The sequence below is a fragment of the Saimiri boliviensis genome, chromosome 19, assembly GCF_048565385.1.
Source record: "Saimiri boliviensis isolate mSaiBol1 chromosome 19, mSaiBol1.pri, whole genome shotgun sequence".
NCBI classification, from domain to species: domain Eukaryota; kingdom Metazoa; phylum Chordata; class Mammalia; order Primates; family Cebidae; genus Saimiri; species Saimiri boliviensis.
In genome coordinates, this window is record NC_133467.1 from 19215723 (window position 1) to 19238892 (window position 23170).

General features: G+C 42.4%; 1 protein-coding gene and 1 pseudogene across 14 annotated transcripts in view; both read right to left on the bottom strand.

Moving 5' to 3' along the window:
- The window catches only part of RABGAP1L (RAB GTPase activating protein 1 like), a 709048-nt gene that overhangs the window by 51583 nt on the left and 634295 nt on the right, over nt 1–23170 (bottom strand). The window lies entirely within an intron of this gene.
- Nucleotides 1186–13724, bottom strand: LOC104650942 (actin-related protein 2/3 complex subunit 4 pseudogene; annotated as a pseudogene).

Here is a 23170-nt window from a genome sequence, read left to right on the forward strand (position 1 = left end):
AATCATCTTTTTTTTTTTTTTGAAAGACAGGGTCTTGTTCTGTTGCTCAGACTGGAGTGCAATGGTGCAATCACAGCCTTGAACTCCTGGACTCAAGTGATCCTCCCACTTTAGCTTCCTGAGTAGCTGGGACTATAGGGGCACACCAACATGCCTTGCTTTTTTTTTTTTTTTTTGGTAGAGACAGGGTCTTACTATGTGGTCCAGGCTGGTCTCAAAATCCAAGGCTCAAGCAATCTTCCCACCTCAGCCTCCCAAAGTGCTGGGATTACAGGTGTGAGTTACCATTTCTGGCCCCAACAAGATCTTTATACATTTAGGAGTTCAAGGACTTTGGATATTTAGGAGCTGCAGTGCTTTTCGACATCACAGATCTTAAACTTTGGATCATAATTAATGGAATAATGGAACGCTTAACACATTTGAAACTCATTATAGTAACCTACAGAGAACTTATACACAGAAAAGGGAGAAATAACAGAATACACATGAAAAGATTTTTCAAGTTATGCTCTGTAACATATACGGCATGATCTTTGGCATATCCTGACTTTTATGAAATAGTATATTAATTTTGTGAAAAGTTGGTTTTGCACTTAAGAGAAAAGAACCCGGGCACTAGCACTGTTTATCAAGGTAAGGTGTTACTAGCATTTTGGGTGGAGTAATTTTTGGTGTGTAGACTCCACTCTCCATTTCTGAGCCCATGGTATCCCTGGGCCTGTTTATGATTTCACTTATTAAATGCCTGTCACTGTGACGAACAGGATGTCCACATACCTTTCTAAACCAGGTGTGGATGTTGGGGGCTGGTAGGTTTGCGGGGTACATGTTTGAGAAGATGTGGGGTTCATACTAAAAACCACTGAGCTAAACTGTCAATAAAGACAAGAGGAGAGCCGGGCGCGGTGGCTCAAGCCTATAATCCCAGCACTTTGGGAGGCCGAGGCGGGTGGATCACGAGGTCAAGAGATCGAGACCATCCTGGTCAACGTGGTGAAACCCCGTCTCTACTAAAAATACAAAAAATTAGCTGGGCATGGTGGTGCGTGCCTGTAATCCCAGCTACTCAGGAGGCTGAGGCAGGAGAATTGCCTGAACCCAGGAGGCGGAGGTTGTGGTGACCCAAGATCGAGCCATTGCACTCCAGCCTGGGTAACAAGAGCGAAACTCCGTCTCAAAAAAAAAAAAAAAAAAAAAAAAAAAGACAAGAGGAGAGGCCTGGACTAGTGTGCAAGTTTTAGCACTGCAATGATGCATTCAGATGTCCACTTCCTTCTGTTTTATTATTGATTAGCAGTAATTGGCATTAAGTATGGAATTCCTTCATGTCAAAAAATTTCCTAACAGTTTAAAGCCTATCATTTAGAAAAATCTATATTTAATCCTGACAGCAACTCTGTGAGGTAAGTATTATTTAGATTTTACGAATAAGTTGAGGATAGGTAACCTGCCCAAGATCACAGTGCTGGTAAATAGTCAGACATGAAATCAAGTTGGCCTCCAAAGCCTGCCCTCTTTAACTACTTTGTTCTACCTCCTAGGACAAAAAGTAAATCTGCTTAAGAAGCTTACAGTCTAGACATAGTGCCAATTATGTATCTAGTTATCATCTAGTTTCAAAAGTGCAATAACAGATATTTATCAAAGGTACAAAGATGAATCAAGAAGAAATCTGTGGGATGGAGGGTTGTAGAGGGAGAAGCACCTCAGTGAGGAGGACTTTCACGATGACTGGTTTACGCAAGCTTCCTTGCCCAGTCAAAACACAGCATTTCCCCTGAGCTCAGGTTTTTTTTCTTTTTTTTTTTAAGACGGAATCTCACTCTGTTGCCCGGGTTGGAGTGCTGTGGTGCAATCTCAGCTCACTGCAACCTCTGCCTCCCTGGTTGAAGCAATTCTCCTGTCTCAGCCTTCCGAGTAGCTGGGATTACAGGCACAGGCCACCAAGGTTGGCTAATTTTTTGTATTTTTAGTAGAGATGGGGTTTCACCATGTTGGCCAAGTTTTGAACTTCTGACCTCGTGATCCACCCACCTTGGCCTCCCAAAGTGCTGGGATTACAGGCATGAGCCACCGTGCCCAGCCACTGAGCTCAGTTTTAACATTGGGTCAGTCACCTGTAAGAGCTATCATTCAGGGTTTGATGAATCTGCTTCCGTAACTCAGAAATGAAAGACACAAAAATATTAATTTATGGATGCCAATGCTGGTAAAGTATATCACTGTGTTTTTTCTTTTTAAAAGACTGATATGACCCAAGTTAATATTTTCTGAAATGAAGCTTCCTGATACTCAGTTCAAACGCCTAGAAAAGCAGTATAATAAGCCAAAGGTACTAGCCATTATGTGTGGCTCTTGCTCACTTCAGCCAATTTCTTAGGATGAATATAAATATCTCATTTAATATATTAATCAATGGACAGAGAAAAAATAGATATGTAATACAGTATCACTTTCCTTGGAAATTTGGGGGTTGCTGAGAGTTTTCAAGTAGATCTGGACATAAAGTGCATCAGTGGTAATCAAAATTCTAACAGTTTACAGTAGTATGGCTTGGGAAGGAACAGATGAAAAGGAATCAGGAGAAGGCATCCATCAAGAGGCGGGACATGTCCATTGGCTTCACTTAATCCTCTTCATAGTGATTAGCAAAAGAAGCCACTTTGACTCCTTTTAAGCTTTTAGCACTAGGAGGAGAGGGAAGATATTAAACAATGATATTTTGCCCCATGTGTCTTGGGGGCGGGGGTAAACCTTCAGAGAACCTAAGAGCCCGTAAACGATTATGAGTTGTATTCTAATACTTAAGGAGCGTAATGGTTTAAGGAGGTGGGGACAAAGGACATCCTTACCTCTTGCAACTCTACCATAATTTCCAAGGCTTATACAGACACCAAATTCCCAGGGATTCTCCTCCTGAATTCACACTAACATACAATCTATGGGGCTGTACTTGCTTTAATCTCATCTGACATGTCTAGTTTTCCCTATTGCTCAAGCCTAATGGTGTGCACACTTGTGACAGGTTCCTGGACTCATTTTGAATAACTGTATGACATGAGCCACTTTCCAGTGTTCACGGCTTACTTGAGAATGTAGCGTGCTCATAAAGTGTCTCTGAGAGCTTCTGAAATACTGATTTCTACTTTATTCGCCACATTCTAGTATAAGCTGTGGTCCCAACGCTGTAGCAACTTTAGGAGACTTGCATTTTATAGAATCTGCTTCCCTGTTCATTTTTAACTCCTCATCTTTGGTCCTGTAAGTCTAATCTTGTTTAATATTTTTGTGGAACTCCTTGGCCCTTCTGCTTTAGAGGTTTCCTATCAGTAAATAATATCTGGAGGTAGAGGAATTTCTGTACTATGTGTTGACAACTCTTAAATTGATAGTTTTCAGCCGAGAACTTCTACTAAGCTCAGCCTACATATCCAATTGCAAACTTTGTATCATCCGGATGGTTCACGTTCAAGACCTTCAGGCCTGGACGAATGCCCCACTTTCTGTCCCCAATTCGTTCTTCTGCCATTGTTTGTCTTCTATCCAGAAGCTCAAGCCAGAAACCCACAAGTCACCACTGTCTTCTCCCCCAACCAATGCTCAGGCAATCCATCACTAGACGCTATACTGTGTGTCTCCAAAATGTCTATCTTGTTTTTGTTTTGAACTTCATTGGCAATGCCTAATTCAAGCCATAATCACCTTTCATCAGAACTAGTGCCATACATTCCAAAGTGGACTCCCCATGTTTATGGTTGCTTTACTGAATCTTTTTGCCATTGGGCTGCCAAAGTGATCTTTTCCAGGACGCAAATCTGACATCATTTCCTTTCCTAAAATTTTCCAGTTGCTTCCTATTGCACTTAGGATAAAGAAATTCTTGGCTCTGCTGCTCCTATAGAATCTAGTCTCCATTTACCTCCCCTTCACTCTCTATGCCTACATTTTGCAAAAGTGTGGTTTGTCCATCCCAGAAAGTACATAAAACTATCCAAATAGGTACGGAAAGCAAAAGGTGATTATTAGAATTTCATGTTCTGTTTTTAGAACATGAAAATAGTCAGGAAGGACTTTTTATTTCATCTTTTAAAAAATATTTGTGCTTATTGTGGTAAGGTAGCTAATTTATTTTAAAATGAATATACATATATTGGTGGTGTGGGTACATATGACTTTCATTGACAAGGATCACAAGAAAGAGTTTAGAGAAGGGGGCCGGGTGCGGTGACTCATGCCTGTAATCCCAGCACTTTGGGAGGCCGAGGCGTGTGGATCACGAGGTCAAGAGATCGAGACCATCCTGGCCAACATGGTAAAACCCCATCTCTACTAAAAATACAAAAATATTAGCTGGGTGTGGTGGCGCATGCCTGTAGTCCCAGCTATTCGGGAGGCTGAGGCAGGAGAATTGCCTGAACCCGGGAGGTGGAGGTTGCTGTGAGCTGAGATCACGCCACTGCACCCCAGCCTGGCAACAGAGTGAGACTCTGTCTCAATAACAACAACAACACAAAAAGAAGTTTAGAGACAACCAGTCTCTGCTCCAGCCACACAGGACTATATATATATCATATTTTCTATGCTTTTTATATATAAAAAGTATATAATATATATACTTGTACCCCATATATATATATATGGGGTACAAGAGATGGTTTGAAACTGGCATGTAATCTGTAATAATCACAACAGGTAAAATGGGGTATCCATCCCCTCAAGCATTTATCTTCTATGTTATAAAGAATCCAATTATACTCTCTTTTTTCTTTTTCTTTTTTTTTATTTTTTGGAGGCAGGGTCTCACTCTGTTACCTTGGCTGGTGCGGTAGTCTAATCATGGCTCACTGAAGCCTTGACCTCCTGGGCTCAAGTGATCTTCCCACCTCTTAGCCTGTAGCTGGGACTACAGGCATCCGCCACCATGCCTGGCTAATTTTTTGTAAAGACCGAATCTTGCTATGTTGCCCAGGCTGGTCTTGAACCCCTAGGCTCAAGTGATCTGACCACCTCAGCTTCCCAAAGTGTTGAGATTACAGAGGCCAGCCACTACACCCAGCCCAGTTATACTCTTTTAGTTCTTTTTAAATGTACAATTAAATTATTATTGGCGATAATCACCCTGTGGTGCTATCAAACACTAGGTCTTATTCATTCTTTCTATTTTTTTTGTACAAGTACCTTTATCTTTACAAAGCTCCTCAGGCAATTTTGATATATTGTCCATTTGAAAACCACTAAATTAAAACATAAAGCACTAGAAAGGGAGAAGTAAGAGACATGCTAGAGAAGTTTTGATGGATTGGCCTGAGAACACAATCACCACTTCCTAAGGGAATATCCATTCTGAGTTTCAAACAACCAATTTATAAATAAATTTTAGGAGAGAAAAAATTTGTAAGATCAGGAAGAACTATTTTAGTGTCCCAAAATATTTCAAGAATCTATTTATATAAGCAGTTTGGATATAAGAATAAAATCAAGTTTTAAAGAAGAGAAAAACCATATTCTTCAAGAACAATTTGAGCGCATAGTTTCTCTTTGATACTCTATTTGGGGTGGTTTAGAAATAAAACAGGCTGGCCAGGCATGGTGGCTCACATCTGTAATCCTAGCACTTCAGGAGGCTGAGGCGGGCAGATTACCTGAGGTCAGGAGTTCGAGACCAGCCTGATGTACATGGTGAAACCCCGTCTCTACCAAAAATACAAAAAAAAATTGCTGGGCATGGTGGCAGTTGCCTGTAATCCCAGCTATTTGGTAGGCTGAGGCAGAAGAATCGCTTGAATCCAGGAGGCAGAGGTTGCAGTGAGCCGAGATCACGCTATTGCACTCCAACCTGGGTGACGAGAGCAAAACTCCATCTCAAAAAAAAAAAAGAAAGAAAAAAAAGAAAAGAAAAGAAAAGAAAAAGAAAGAAAGAAATGAAAGAGGCTTGGCTGGGTGCAGTGACCTTGCCTGCTGTGTTCCAGCGATTCTCCTGCCTCAGTCTCCCACATAGCTGGGATTACAGGTGCCTGCCACCACACCAGCTAATTTTTGTATTTTTAGTGGAGATGGGGTTTCACCATGTTGGCCAGGCTGATCTTGAACTCCTGGCCTCAGGTGATCCACCCACCTTAGCCTCCCAAAGTGCTAGGACTAAAGGCGTGAGACACCATGCCCATTCAGCATTTAGCATATTTTATATTACTTAAGTCTCACAAAAATAAACTGGGTGTTACTATACCCATTTTATAAACTGAGTAAACCAAGAAAAACTAGGTAACATGCCTAGGTCCCATCATAATGACAGATCCTACAGGCTTTTGTTTTAAGAGACGAGGTCTCACTATGTTGCCAGGCTGGCTATGAACTCCTGGGCTCAAGGAGTCCTCCTGCCTCATCCTCCCGAGTAGCTGGGACTACAGGTACATGCCCCTGCACCCAGCTTCCCAAAAGGTCTTTCTGACGCCAGAGTTAAAGCCTTAATCATACACTATGTTACATGACTCTCATCTACATTGCCTGTCATCCAGCCAGCATGCACAGCTCTCAAACATAGGACCTCTGATAAGCCTGATCAGTAGCCTGCAACAGTTAACTGAGCTAATCAACTCAAGAATGGAGACGCTGTTAACACATAACTGAGAGAGAATGAACCTAAGATATCTGCCCCGTTATTAGTCATAAAGTAGGAGATTAAAAACAAAACAAAAGAATACCTTTACTTTGATCTTTCTGGGCAAGCTAGGAAAAAAAAACAAAAAAGGAGGGGGGAGCGGCAAATAGACTCTGGGGTGGTTGAATCAGGAATTTAACTCTGGGAGAAGCCTCCTTAAAATTCCATAAAGTCTTAAGAGGGAGCAGACTGAAAATAATATATTTTTCCTCATCTCACAGCCTTCTGAAAAAAAAAGCATTGAGAGCATAAACCATTCTGAAGATTTACAACTTAAAGCAAATCACCTTAAGGTACTGGAATCAGTCAGTGCTTAGATGGAACATTTTTTGAGGGCTACATCTTCACCGAGAGTGCCCTTCTCTGTTTCCTATACTTCTTGTTTCTTTCTGTTCCCACCGCATCCCATACGGATTCGTACAATAATGCTGGGTTCTTTTCTTTACCCACATGCAACAGTTGCTGCTGGATCCTAACCATTCCTTCTACTGGTTTTAAAATCTGTTTTTCTCAGATTCTTTACACTTGAAGGAAATTTAAAAAAGACATTTAGCCTCTTTTTCTTTTTTTTTTTTTTTTTTTTTTTTGAGACGGAGTTCCGCTCTTGTTACCCAGGCTGGAGTGCAATGGCGCGATCTCGGCTCACCGCAACCTCCGCCTCCTGGGTTCAGGCAATTCTCCTGCCTCAGCCTCCTGAGTAGCTGCCTCTTTTTCTTTTAAGTAATAAAAATTATTCTCTCACTGTACTGATTATTCTCCATGTGGGGCTAAATTATGAAAATTCTGACTCTTTTTCTCTTTGCAATAATAACAAGTTAGTATACCACGTTGGACTTTTTTATTTCTTTTGGGGGGAGGTACTCAAAATCCACTGTAAATCTCAAGTAGAATTCCATTTCTAAATGAGTTTTTGGTTAGAAATGTACACTTAAAATTTTAGTGCGGTATTTGGAAAGTAATGGAATGACTACCAAGCACTAAACATTGAGACTGTAAGATGGCGCACATTAAATTTGGTTACTTGTTGAATGATATTGGTCTGATTCCAGGGAGTAGACTATGCAGATACAGTTCCAAAATTGGACTACAGAAAGCTGATACAGCTCTGCATTCTGAGTGAGTTAATTAAGCTTATTTAAACATAGACAGTAAGAAAGGAGAGGAAGAATGATGGGGAAACCAGGCAGGACACTGTTCTCTACGATTATCAAGTGCTCACTTCATTATAATAGTACTGGCCTTTCCACCACAGAATGCTAAGAAACCTGAAGCAGTACTGTCATGTCAGTTGGCACTGGTAATTAGATCAAAAGTAAATATGTATCTCTTGCTAAAAATATAAGAGGCAGGAGGCTACAGACATTTATGCTCTAAGAAATTTAATTTGAAACTAATGTATAAGACAACCTGAGTAAATCTGACTTTAGAGAGATTCAACTGTACTATACCAGACTATATGAGAAGGGCAAACAGGAGAAAAGAAGAATGGGGAATTACTGTATTCATCTACTTTTAAAGATAGTAAGTAAAACTGGTTAAATGTCATCACCAGCAGTATTAAACTGCATGAAGATTGCACTGCATTTTTATTTTTGTCATTTTTTGAGACAGGGTCTCGCTCTGTTGCTCAGGGCGAGTGCAGTGATGCAATCACAGCTCACTTCAGCCTTGACTTTCCAGGCTCTAGGGCTCCTCCCACCTCAGCCTCCAGAATAGCTAGGACCACAAGCATATGTCACCATGCCTGGCTAATTTTTTGGTAGAGGTGGGGTTTCACTTTGTTACCCCAGATAGTCTTGAACTCCTGGGCTCAAGTGATCTGTATACCTCGGCCTTCCAAAGTGCTGGGATTGCAGGTGTAAGCCACTACGCCTGGCCTTGCATTGCCATTTTTATATATCAACTTTTTTTTTCTCATGTAGCCCCAAAGGGGCAAAAAAGACTTTAATTAGGGGAGGGAGGATCTACCAGAATTAGAAAAGGGACAGCTAGCGTGGGAGCAGAGGAGCCACAGCAGGCAGGAGGAGGGCCCGGCTGGGAAGCTCTGGAGGAAGACTCACCTCGCCACCTATGGCAGGCACTGCACTGACAGACAAGGCGAAACAGCGGCCCCTCTCAACTGGGAGGGTACCCAATGGCCCCCACAGCCAGAGGTTGCCTGGCTTTTGGGCCCCAGGTCCTAGGCGTGACTGGTGGTCACCAATTTGGCCCTTGTCCCCAACCAGTGCAGGGTGGCCATCTTCAGGCAGAACTCAGGAAGCTGGCAGAGGGTTCCCACCACTTATACTGGGCCCAAGGAGGCCTCGGAATAAAAGAGCAAGGGAGAGGAACTGGAGTCTGAAACCTCCCTCCCTCCCCACGTGGGATGGCATAGGAGAGGAAAAACAGTCACCTTCTGGGCTCGAGGCCCGCCCAGACCCACAGCAACCAATAAGGGACAATCACTGGGACCAGTCACAGCCACTGGAGGGGGAGGTTGTTTGTTTTAAAATAAATAAATAAATAAATAAAAGACAAAAAGGTTACAGTCTCCTCTAAGCACTGAGTTTAAGTTTCAAGACATTAAAAATAAAAAAATCTGTCCCGGCCCAGGGGACCGAACATCAGAAGCCAGCCTGACCAAGTACCTGTGGCCTTGGGGCCGTCCACTGCTGCTTTCTTGCCCAGCTAGCAAGCACACCCCCCACCTCCCACATCAAATGTCCACCCGAACCCAGCTCCCTGCTGCCGCCGCTGCTGTTCCAGGAAGTGACTCCAGGACGCCTTCATGGAGACATGGAGAGTCTGAGGGGGAAGGCCACAAGATTCAGCCAGATGGTTTAAAAATTAAGGAACTCCTCAGCCACAATGCGGGCACGGGCATGGACTGACAGCTTCATCTCACTGATCTCCGTGTCAATCTCCTCCATGAAGGGGATCGCAAAGTCCACCAACTTGTGTTTGTACATCTGCTCTGTGTGGACGCTGGTGATCAGAAAGCTGACGTCATACCCCTCCACAGACTTCCTTCGAAGGATGAAGACGTTTTCTGCTCCCATCATCAGGAAGCGCATGAATTTGTGGCATAAAATCTTCTCGATCTCATCAGCCTGTTCCACAGCAACGCTGACCCGGACCGAGTTGATGGAGCCCTCAATCAGAACCTTTTCCTTCTCATGCCTGCTGATGGTCACGGGTTGTAACAGGAGTTCTTTGCTACTCCTGGCTTCCACTTCCGGCTGGTCGTGTCGTTCCACAACCTGGGAGGAGCTCTCCAGACAGAGGGCAGCCTGCAGTGTGGCCCGCACGGCACTCAGATAGGGGCGGAGAGTGGCAGTCATCGCGGGCGCTGGATATATACCAACTTTTTAACTTGGGAAGAAAGGCTTATCCATACAACTTTGCATTTCTTTTCTTTCTGAGACAGAATCTTGCCCTATCGCCCAGGCTGGAGTGCAGTGGTGGGACCTTGGCTCACTGCAACCTCCACCTCCTGGGTTCAAGCAATTCTCCTACCTCAGCCTCCCGAGTAGCTGGGATTACAGGTGCACACCACCACTACTGGCTAATTTTTTGGTACTTTACTTAGTAGAGACAGGGTTTTGCCATGTTGGCCAGGCTGGTCTCAAACTCTTGACCTCAAGTGATCCACCTGCCTCAGCCTCCCATAGGGCTGGGATTATAGGCGTGAGTCACTGCACCTGGCCACAACTTTGCATTTCTAAAAATGACTTATTTACTCACTCATTCAACAAGTATTTATTTATATGCAGCAGGCATAGCTATCCTGGAACAAAGGCACAGTCTATCCCCTGGAGGAGTTTACAGTCTGGTGGGGAGAAAGTCTTAAAAGAAATAATCACAATTTAAATAAATACTGTATTTACAAAGTAAGTGAAGTGCTCTCTGAGAGAAGAAAAAATGGAAGGATACTAGTACATGGCTCTAATTTTTATTGCTTCTCTGAGAAATGGCAATGAAGCTGAGCCCTGAAGAGTAGGTTAGCCAGTGAGGATTAGGGAGAAAGGGTGTCCCAGGCACAGGGAACGATGAGCACAGAATGACGAAGAGCAAGACCCGCTACACAATTTGCAGGCTCAGTGCAAGATAAAAACGGAACACAAAAACTAAGAATTTCAAGCTAGTGAGGGAGCTTTCAACCAAGTGTGGGGACCTATGTGACTGCACAGGTCATACACACATGAAGCCAGATTTGGAAAAGGATGCATGTTGAAGGGACTCAAGGCCAGTTGCTGGAATCCAGTGCGGGGAGAAATTGCTAGCTGAAACTGAAGAGTATGAGAGGCACCGAGGAACCAGTCCAAGGCGCAGGGCCTCCAGGGACCAACCTCACAGAGGTTCACAGTTTCCCCAAATAGTTAGCAAAGAGCTACTGCGTAAGCAAGGCTGTTATGTAATCACTCTGCCGGGCGCTGAGAGGAAGACAAAGAAGATGTCTGCTTTTAAGGAGCTTACAAATAATTATATAATTTAGGGTAGAATGTGACAGGTCTCACAAGAAAGGTGTAAGTACCAGTATGTAGTTGCTTCAAGGCATGAAGTTTACTCATTTCGGGGTGGGGAACTGCAAAACACAGAGGCAGAAGGACTGCACACTGACTGAAATTGGCATGCTTCTGCCTTTGGACCTATGATTTAACCATATCACTGCAGGAATAGCAAACACATCCAGCACATCCTATGTGCCAGGCACTGAGTACTACATGCTTTACATGTATCAACTCATTTTAGCCTCACGTCTCTGAGGTGGGTACTATTCTATCATCTTCATTTACCAGAAGAAGAACAAAGGCACAGAAAGGTTAAATAGATTGCCCAAGGCCACACAGCTAATAAGGTGGGGATTAATTTGAATCCAAGCAGTCTGAGTTCGATATCCTTGCTTTGAATTTTTATACTATACATAATTTTACTAAGATTAAGTGTTTAATTTTGCTTTGTTTTTTAAATCTGTGTGCTATAATTGCACCTCTTTTACTTTTCTCCTGGTGCACTTGGTAAGTTATATATACTGCCTCAAATTGGCTACGAAATATAGAACAAGAAAAATAATTGCCCTAAATATTTCCCCTTCTTTATTACCTAGAGCCAGAGTTGGAAGAACGGCTGTATGAAATACATTTAGGTATGAGTTTCTGAAAGAAGACAACATAGACAAGCACTGCTTTCCTATGCTGCTGACAGCAATCCCAATGTGTCTTTGCACGGATGGCTAATTAGAGCCACGTAGTTATGGACAAATTAACACTGACTCCCTTCAAACTGTGAACAGTGAATTGATGGAAGTCTAAGAACTCACACATGGGCTCCCAGTATCCCTATGACCCAAAGCTGGATCTGTTCCGTACAGAATTGGTAAGTACATGCATATGCTCATTAATTCAACAAATATCTACTGTGTACAAGGCACTATGCCACATGCTATGTGGGATACAAAGAAAGTTATGACACAGTCTGTTCATCAAGAAACTTATAATGAACTTTAAAATTTTGTTCATGCCATAACAGAAATATAAGCCTCATTCTATGATGGTGCAGAGGAGAATGATTTAACAAATCCATCAGGAAAGTTAGCATAGACTTGAAGGAAGAGACAACATGCAAGCATCGTCCTGGAGGGGTTTCTGCTACTGACCATTCCAAAGTGTCAGGGTATTTTTTTGTTTTACTTTGTTTTGGTGGGGGAGGAGGAGGGCATATATCATTGCCTCCAAGGACTGCAGACAGGTGTGGCCATAGGTCTCCTCAGTACCTTTCCCAGGTAGGAAGCATCTTCTGTTAGGGTGGTAATCAACAGGCCCAAACACTGCTCTGGCTCGGGTGGCACCGTGCAGGCATTAAGGCTACCTGCCTTGCCAGAAGCTTATGTGCAATTCATGCAGGGCCAGAGGAACCTGTATGGTATTTCTAACCAATCCAATTTTAAATTATTTCTGACATCCTTTATGCTAACTAGAAGGCCCTCTGGTGTAGATTTAAAGATAAGCAAGTTAAATTTACAGTAGTTATCTCCTGATTAGGGTCTCTCCAACGTCAAACAACTACCCTTACAACAATGTATTCTCATATTAGTGTGCTTCAAATGTTCATTGGCCATGTCCAAGGTGTAGACTAACACACTGTGTAGACTGGGGTGTGTTAATGTCAATTAAAGGTAGCATTACAGTAGAGCAGGGCTATGAGAGGGGTATAAGGAGGGGCAAGATGTTCCAAATGGAGGGAAGAACTCATTATCGCTTATATCTTTCCTCATTCCAAAGGAAACTTCTGTAAGCAAAGGCATGGAGCTACAAAATGTGGGCCTACTAAATGTGCCAAGCAGTCCTGTTTGTTTGGGTGAGGAGCTAGATGACCTGGCATAAGGCACCTGCAGAGGAGGCCGGAAAGAATACACTGAAGCCAGCCTGAAGACTGTCTAGGTTGCTGCCAATCGCTGAAAGCATGAACCTATTTTGGTAGTTGCTAGCTCAGTGACCATATTTTCTGAAATAAAAATCAGGCAGATGGTCTTAACAGATGTTTGCATCCATTCTGGATATGAGAAGCAATTTGGAATATGAAAGAACCTAAAATACTAAAAGTTTTTGGATTGTTTTGGTAGCCAGGCTTATGAGGCAGAATATTTGACATTGGAACTGCCTTTTAAAAGAAAAGTCTTGTCACAATGATGTGAAGAGATCACTGAGGTTTTAAAATGCTCAAAGGATCAAAATTGTGTTTTTACAAACATGAATCTGGAAATCATGTATATGCTAAAGTAGAAGGGAAGATAAAGAAAAGAAAGGGTTAGGTACAGGCGCTCATGCTTGTGATCCTAGTGTTTTGGGAGGCTGAGGTGGAAGGATCACTTGAGCTGAAGAGTTCAAGAGCAGCCTGGGCAACAACGTGAGGCCCCATCTTTACAAAAAATAAAAATAAAAAATTAGCCAGGCATGGTTAGTGGTGTCTGTAGTCCCAGCTACTCCAGAGGCTGAGGCAGAAGAATCCCTTAAGCCCAGGAAGGTTTACAGTGAGCTATGATTGTGCAATTGCATTCCAGACTAGGTGACAGAGTGGGGTCCTGACAAAAGAGAGAGGGAGAGGGCGAGGGAGAGGGCGAGGGAGAGGGAGAGGGAGAGGGAGAGGGAGAGGGAGAGGGAGAGGGGGAGGGAGAGGGGGAGGGGAGGAGGAGGGGAGGGGGAGGGGAAAGGAAAGAGAGAGAGAAAGAAAGAAAAAGAAAAGGAAAGAAAGAGAGAAAGTAAAGAAAAGAAAGGGAGATGCTGGGCGCGGTGGCTCAAGCCTGTAATCCCAGCACTTTGGGAGGCTGAGGCGGGTGGATCATGAGGTCGGGAGATCGAGACCATCTTGGTCAACATAGTGAAACCCCGTCTCTACTAAAAATACAAAAAATTAGCTGGGCATGGTAGCGCATGCCTGTAATCCCAGCTACTCAGGAGGCTGAGGCAGGAGAATTGCCTGAGCCCAGGAGGCGGAGGTTGCGGTGAGCCGAGATCGTGCCATTGCACTCCAGCCTGGGTAACAAGAGCGAAACTCCGCCTCAAAAAAAAAGAAAAGAAAGGGAGAGAGGGAGGAAAGAAGGGAGGGAGAAAGGGAGCAATTGAAAGGACATTTAGGAAGCTATGAAAATAGATCAAGAGAAAGAGACTTTGTGAAAAAGGTGACAGCAGAAAGGGAAAGGAAGCAAGTTTTCCTAGTCATGGAATTAGTCTACGTCACTCATAATAATCACTTATGTCTGTTATGAGCTATTCCTGGGGTAAGAATTTTCCAAACTCCATTGGGATGCCTTAAGGCAAAAAATCCTGCCTTACTTACATTTGGTATCTACTGCAACCTAACATAAAGCTGAATACTTAGTAGATGCCTAAAGCCGATTTCTTCAGTTAAGCATATTCTTGCTGTGTCATGATTCAAATGGAATTTGTTAGTTAAATGCTGGAATAAAAGAAACAGATGAAGACTACGCCCATATGATTTCCTCGAGTATGGGTGTTATAGGAGATATGTGATCACACAGAGTTGATCAGTGGAAAACATAGAAATACACTTAACATAGGATATTCTTGTTTCCTGAATGAGAAAATTGTGATAACTAATTAAATTTGGCAGTTTTCTCTGATATGTTTGACAGAGCTAATAATTACTTCTGTTCTAGGGGGCAATTTCTAAAATAATGCATAAGAATAAGACTATTTGAGAAGACTTTTTATACTCTGCAATTGGAGCATTCCCTAAATCAAAATTCATTTTTTTCTTCTTCTTTTTGAGACAGTCTTGCTCTCTCGCCCAAGCTGCAATGCAATGGTGCAATCTTGGCTCACTGCAACCTCTGCCTCTTGGGTTCAAGCAATTCTCCTGCCTCAGCCTCCCAAGTAGATGGGATAACATGCATGTGCCACCACCCCAGCTAATTTTTGTATTTTTTTTTTAGTAGAGATGAGGTTTTGTCATGTTGGCCAGGCTGGTCTCAAAGTCCTGACCTGAAGTGATTTCCCTCCCTCAGTCTCCCAAAGTGCTGGGATTGGAGGTGTGAGCCACTGCACCCAGGCCAAAAATCATTTCTTTTTTTTTTTTTTTTGAGACGGAGTTGCCCAGGCCCAGGGTACAGTGGCACAATCTTGGCTCACTGCAACCTCTACCTCCTGGGTTCAAGCAATTTTCCTGTCTCAGCCTCCTGAGTAGCTGGGACTACAGATTCGCTCCACCACACCCAGCTAACTTCTGTATTTTTTTTTTTTTTAGTAGAGATGGGATTTCACCATATTAGCCAGGCTGGAATTCATTTCTTTAATCTTGGAGAGAACAAACATGAGAGGAAAGTTAGAACACCATGCTTGCCAGATTTAACACATAAACAACAGATACATACCTAACAATCAATCAAAGTATGTTCAAGAGAATTCTCATTTCAGAAAAAAAAGGTAATACCGAACTTTCTAAAAACTGACTAAAAACAATATCAACTCATTTTTTATATGCAGAGTAAATCAAATGAGAATCTATCTGAAATTAGTCTTGGCCAAATATAAGTAACGGAAAGACTCTAAGATTAGCTTATTTTGTGTGTCTCCATCTACTAGTTTACACATAAATGATTTCTCTTTAAAGTCTGGGTGGGGTGTTTTTATGTTCCCATTTCTATGGAAACTGTGGGGAGGCATGAAAAATATGGTATGAGAAAATATGTATTTCAACCCTTACTTCCCCTCAACCCATCCAGCCCAGCCCTCCTCATTTCCAGGACAACAGGAGTTGAAAGACCTCTGGCAGCTGAAAGTAAAAGCTCACTAACAGATTGCAGCTGTTTGACTGTCAGCTGAGAACTGCAAATGACAGTTCATAGCAGCCATTAAAATTTTTAAATGATGTTTTCCCTAATATCCCCCACTGTAATTATTTACAAGGGGAAAACTGACTATATAACTAGTACAAGAAAAAACACTCAACAGGATCCTTTTTTTTTTTTTTTTTTGAGACAGAGTCTTGCCCTGTTGCTCAGGTTGTAGTGCAGTGGCATGATCTCGGCTCATGGCACCCTCCACCACCCGGGTTGAAGCGATTCTCCTGCCTCAGCCTCCTGAGTAGCTGGGACTACAGGCACATGCCACCATGCCTGGCTAATTTTTTTGTATTTGGTAGAGACAGGGTTTCACCATGTTGGCCAGGATGGTTTTAATCTCCTGACCTCATGATCCGCCCACCTTGGTCTCCCAAAGTGCTGGGATTACAGACATCAGCCACCACACCCAGCCTCAATGGGATCTTTTGAGGCCAAGTCTGTTACTCTCTTTCATAGTTCCAGTAGCACTGATCATTTTTCAGAGAATGACTGCAATAGGAAACACAGTGAAATCAAGAGTACCCTTATCAACTCACTCTGATGTCACAAACTTCCTCCAAATGGTGGATGTGGAAAAAGTATGGGGTAACTAATTAAACTGAGGATGGATGGAGGAAAGGAAAGAGAGGGAAGAAGTATCTAACTTGACATTTAAACACTATTTCATTATATTTTTATTACAAGAAACTATGTGAAGATTGTCAGCTACCCACAGGGTGGGAACACTGAGCCTGGCGAATGCAGTAAAATCTAGACTTAAGCTTTAGCAGATAAATCTATAGGCATACAGTACTGCTACCGAAATCTCCTGAGTTCAAGTAGTGAGGTATACCTATATTTCTTGAGCTACTGTAATTGAAAAGGACAGGCCAGAACTTGCTAAAAATTACCCATTTCTCCTCTATATCCGAGGACCTTAGAATACATACATAAAATTATTTGTTGATGGAAATCTGTGTTATATGCTTATAAGTAACTTGAAATGGGCTGCGTCTGGTGGCTCACACTTGTAATCCCAGCACTTGGGAGGTCAAAGCAGGTAGATCATGAGGTCAGGAGTTTGAGATCAGCCTGGCCAACATGGTGAAACCCCATCTCTACTAAAAATATATTAAAAAAAAAAAAAAAAAACTGAGTGTGGTGGCAGGCACCTGTAATCCCAGCTACTCAGGCGGCTGAGGCAGGAGAATTGCTTGAATTGGGAAGGCAGAGGTTGCAGTGAGCCAAGATCACGCCACTGCACTCCAGCCTGGGGGACAGAGTGAGACTTCATCTCAAAAATAATAATAATAATAACCTGAAATGAATGCCCTCATATAAAACACATGCAAAGGCTGAAAAAGAAGAAATATATAATTCTTTTTATTTTACATGTACGTTCTGTCTTGCTCTGTTGCCCAGGCTATTGTGCAGTGGTGTGATCTTGGCTCACTGCGACCTCTGCCTTCCCGATTCAAGCAATTCTCCTGCCTCAGCCTACTGAATAGCTGGGACCACAGCTGTGCATCACCATGCCCAGCTACATTTTGTATTTTCAGTAGAGACAAAGTTTCACCATATTGGTCAGGCTGATCTTGAACTCCTGACCTCATGATCTGCCCGCCTCGGCCTCCCAAAGTGCTGGGATTACAGGCTGTGAGCCACCGCACTCTGCCAAAACCTGAATATTTTCTAATGTAATTCAACAAAAGGGTGTTAGGAGCATTCACTAACAGGCTAAGGAGGAAGTATTCTAACAGGCCTTTGGGGCCAAACAGGCTTCTTCTTTTTGTCAAAATCTCTAAGGTGTTTTTTCCAAGACAAGAAAAAACTGGAGGAGCTCCAAGTTAGGATCTCTGGTTCTCACTGTTGATTCTATTATTCTGATTCTGTTTATTTCAAGAAGCACATGTTGAGAACCTATTTATCCACCAGCACCAGGCTGGGCATGATGACTCACGCCTGTAATCCTAGCACTTTGGGAGGCCGAGGTAAGGGGATCATTTGAGATCAGGAGTTTGAGACCAGCCTGACAACATGGTGAAACTCCATCTCTACTAAAAATACAAAAATAAATTAGCCAGACCTGGTGGCACAATGCCTGTAGTCCCAGCTACTCGGGAGGCTGAGGCAGGAGAACTGCTTGAGCCTGGGAGGTGGAGGTTACAGTGAGCCGAGATCGCGCCACCGTACTCCAGCCTGAGTGACAAAGTGAGACTCCATCTCACAACAAAACAAAATAAAACAAAACAAAACAAACCCACAAAAACCAGCACTAGGCACTGTAATACCAACGTTTATGACAGTTTCTAACTGCAAGATATCTACTTTTTACATAAAGTATTGCCATTTAAAAATTAATCGTGGGTGTGGTGGCTCACACCTGTAATCCCAGTACTTTGGGAGGCCAAGGCAGGTGGATCACCCGAGGTCAGGAGTTTGAGACCAACCTGGCCAACATGGTGAAACCCCGTCTATATTAAAAATACAAAAAAAATTAGCTGGGCATGGTTTCGGTGCCTGTAATCACAGCTACTCAAGAGAATCACTTGAACCTGGGAGGCAGAGGTTGCAATGAGTTGAGATTGCACCATTGTACTCCTATTTGGACAACAAGAGCAGATGTCTGTCTCAAAAAAAAAAAAAAAATTAATCTTGGCTGGGCTTAGTGGCTCATACCTGTAATCCCAGCACTTTGGAAAGCGGAGGTGGGTAGATCACCTGAGGCCAGCCTGGCCAACGTGGTGAAACCCTCTCTCTACTAAAAATGCCGGGTGTGGTGTCAGGAGCTTGTTGTTCCAGCTACTCTACTCTGGAGGCTGAGGCAGAAGAATTACTTCAACCCAGGAGGTGGAGATTGCAGTGAGCCAAGATCATGCCACTGCATTCCAGCCTGGGCGCCAGAGCAAGACTCTGTCTCAAAAAAAAAAATTAATATTATAAAAATTATGGTCTTTCCTCATCCTCATTATTACAGACCTTAGTGCATAGGAAGGTTGTCCTAAGACAACTTTTTCAAATGTCATTTATAGTGTAACATATAATTAAAGCTATAAAATGCAGAATCATTGAAAAAAATGAAAGCAATTATACAAATATGGGATTGAAGTAATAAGCTCTAGTACTTTCTAATTCTTAGTAAAGTTTTATCTTTTCATAAGCAAATATTTGCTGGCTAACAATGACTAGGTTAGTTTTAGGGAGCACTTTGGTGTCTCTATAAGGTGTACAGTAATTTAGATAAATCTGCCAATTTAAAGAATGCCTCAACGTATTTATTTACTTATATTTTGAGACAGGGTCTTGCTCTTTTGCCCAAGCTAGAGTGGTACAGTGACATGCTCATGGCTCACTGCAACCTTGACTTCCCAGGCTCAAGTGATCCTCCCACCTCAGTAGCTGGGACTACAGGCACGTGCCACTATACCCAGCTAGTTTTTATATTTTTTGTGGAGACAGGGTTTCACCATGTTGCCCAGGTTGGTAGTGAATTCCTGGGCTCAAGCGATCTGCCTGCTTTGGCATTCTGTGTAGCTGGCACCACAGGTGTATGCCAGCACTCCCAGCTAATTTTCTTATTTTTAGTAGAGGCAGGGTCTTGCCACATTGCCCAGGCTAGTCTTGAATTCCTGGGCTCAAGCAATTCTCTCACCTCAACCTCCCAAAGTTGGGAGATTACCAGTGTGAGGTACTATACCCAGCTGAAGTTGCTCGTTTTGCTAAATATCATTGTGTCCTCGGACTTCATGTTCTCATCAATTGTGTATCAGCACTAGTGGTTGGCTTTTTTCTTGGATATATTTTCTACCAAGAAACAAAGTTAAATTTAAATCGACATACTGAAAACACAACTATGCTTATCAAGACTTACTCTTTACTAAGCCTCACAGGGCATATATTGACAATCAGGACTTCACAAAATTACAAAATGTTACAATATTATGGCCCTTAAGGTAATCTCACAAAAATGTTGAAGTCACAAATGATAATGAGTTAAAAAGTCTACTACGTTATAATTTTCAGAATTCTAAGTCTTTCATATTTCCTTTTTCAATGCTAATGATTTTCTGAGACACATGTTCAAAAGATTATTTATAAGTGCAAACAAATACATAAGAACCAAACAAGGCCGGGTGTGGTGGCTCACGCCTGTAATCCCAGCACTTTGGGAGGCCGAGGCGGGTGGATCACGAGGTCAAGAGATCGAGACCATCCTGGTCAACGTGGTGAAACCCCGTCTCTACTAAAAATACAAAAAATTAGTTGGGCATGGTGGCGCGTGCCTGTAATCCCAGCTACTCAGGAGGCTAAGGCAGGAGAATTGCCTGAACCCGGGAGGCGGAGGTTGCGGTGAGCCGAGATTGCGCCATTGCACTCCAGCCTGGGTAACAAGAGTAAAACTCCATCTCAAAAAAAAAAAAAAAAAAAAAAAAAAGAACCAAACAAAATTAAGCCAAAGTCTATATTACATGAAACTTCATCTCCTAGGCTTGTAAATTTGAGTGGGTATATATTTATGTACCTTGTTTCTTGTCTGGACAAAGTCAAAAGTACTATGTCGAGATATTCTCAAAACCTTAATCATACAAACTCCGAAAAAAAAAAACAGAATACAAAGATATTTATAAAAATTTTTTAGTAAAACAATAAAAGTAATCTTGATAACAAAGAAAATGAAAAACCATAAACATCAATCACCTTTAAGAAGGGAATCAGCTTCAATTCAAAGGAACCTTTAATTTAAACTGAAGCTATTTTAAAATTCAGATTCTGTGTCCTAATTATCCCTTTTGGCTGACAGAAAAGCTAAAGGATACAGGACATATCTGACCCAGGAATCTAAGCAAATAACATACTACCTGGCTAATCCAGCTGAGGTGAAGGTCACAATACTGAAGGTGAATATGTCATGTTTTCTACTGTAGATACAGTTTTTTGTTTATGCTTTCATGCCACTCAAGAAAAAGGTTAAACTTCCTTATTCTCAAATTGCTTTACATAAAGCCTGACTTATTCACCTGAAATGTAAACCTCCATGTCTGTATAGAAGTAAAATTTGTGAAGCATATGTGTGTATATATATATATATATATATATATATTTGTAAATATAGATGTTTATAAATATATATATATGTTTGCAAGCACACACACACACACACACACACACACACACACATAGATATATACACATGCTTCACAAATTTTATATATATATGAATGAGACAGGGTCTTACTCTGGTGCCCAGGCTGGAGTGCAGTGGTGTGAGCTTAGCTCATTGAAGGCATGACCTTCTGGGCTCAAGCCATTTTCCCATCTTACCCTCCCAAGTAACTGGGATCACAGGTCCATGCCACCACTAGCAGCTAATTTTTATATTTTTCTGTGGAGATAAGGTTTTGCCCAACTGGTCTCGAACTCCGGGGCTCAAGTGGTTGATACACCTGCCTCAGCCTCCCAAAGTGCTGGGATTACAGGTGTGCCTGGCCTTGATGCCTATTTTTGATACTGTAGAAAACACACAGCCAGTACAGGAGAATAATATTTCATTAATTTTACATCCTTATATCAAATGTGAGCTTAAAATAAGTAAAACCTATACAATTTTCAGCCAGGTGTGGTGGCTCATGCTTACAATCCCAGCACTTTGAGAGGCTGTGGCAGGCAGATCACCTGAGGTCGGGAGTTTGAGACCAGCCCGACCTACATCGTGAAACTCCATCTTTACTAAAAATACAAAATTAGCTGGGAGTGGTGGTATATGCCTGTAATCCCAACTATTTGGGAAGCTGAGGCAAGAAAATCGCTTGAACCCAGGAGGTGGAGGTTGCAGTGAGCCGAAATCGCGCCATTGCACTCCAGCCAGGGCAACAAGAGCGAAATTCTGTCTCAAAACAAAAACAAAACAACGAAAACTACACAACTTTCATTGCTATGATATTAATTTTAGTCCTTCTTTTAACTATTTATAACTGTAAAGCTTTAATGAAAACATTTCTGTACCAAAAAGACAAAGCACAGTTTAATTCTCGTATAATTCCTTGATTTTCCCTAGAGGATTGGGTTTTCCACAGATGATGGGTTAACAGGATAGATATTCTAATCTTGATCCATATGAGAGGACTTCATTTCTAGGATGGCTCCAAAGCCCTTAAAAATAGTTCCAAGACCAGGCTGGGCGTGGTGGCTCACACCTGTAATCACAGCACTTTTTGGGGCTGAGGCAGGGTGATCACCGGCGGTTGGGAGTTTGAGAGCAGCCTGACCAACATGGTGAAACCCTGTCTCTTAAAAAAAAAAAAAGTCCCAAGACCTTGACAACCAGGGAGTCTTCATTATGTCAGAGATAACCTAGATGCAGAACAGAATACTAAGTTGAGACTCTATCTCTCCCTTGGATAGTGGGTCTCAAAGACTAGTATGTGTCAGAATTCCCTGGAGAGCTTGTTAAAGCACAAATTGCTGGGCCCCATACCCGGAATTTCTGATTCAGGTCTGTGATGGATCTACATTTCCAAGAAGTTCCCAGGGAATGCTGATGTTCTGAGTCTAGAGATCACATCTGGAGAACTTCTGCTCCAGTTTCCTCCCTTTAAAGTAAACTCTTAAGTGCTTTTCAGTCATTCAATTTTCTTTTAGTATCCAAACCCAAGAAAACAGTCCAGTTTTTCATGTGCTTGGGGAGACTTAGCCCAAGCAAGGTGATGAGGGCATTCATGAAGAGTGGCAGCCCGACACGGATGTGTTGGAGCCTAAGCAGAATGCATTTATGGAAGGGTGCAATCTGGCATGTGACATTTAAACAGAGTGAACAGGGCAACCACACAAAGAGACGGCTAGTTGGCAAACACAGGGAGATTTACCAGTAAGTTCAGGATCCAGAAAGATAAAAAACTTAAATGAGCTCTGTGGAGTTGGAGAAATACAGGTGCAAATGCATGTGTATGTGTGTGTGTGTGTGTGTGTGTGTGTGTGTGTGTGTGTGTGTGTGTTTATTCCCTAGTTCTGTTTGCTGAGAAGATCTAAAAGCAACAATAAATACCCAGAAGCAATGAGTAAATCTACTGCACAGGGCTTGGTTGCTATACGTCAACGTCTACTAAAAAGAACCATATAGCCGGGCACGGTGGCTCAAGCCTGTAATCCCAGCACTTTGGGAGGCCGAGGTGGGTGGATCACGAGGTCAAGAG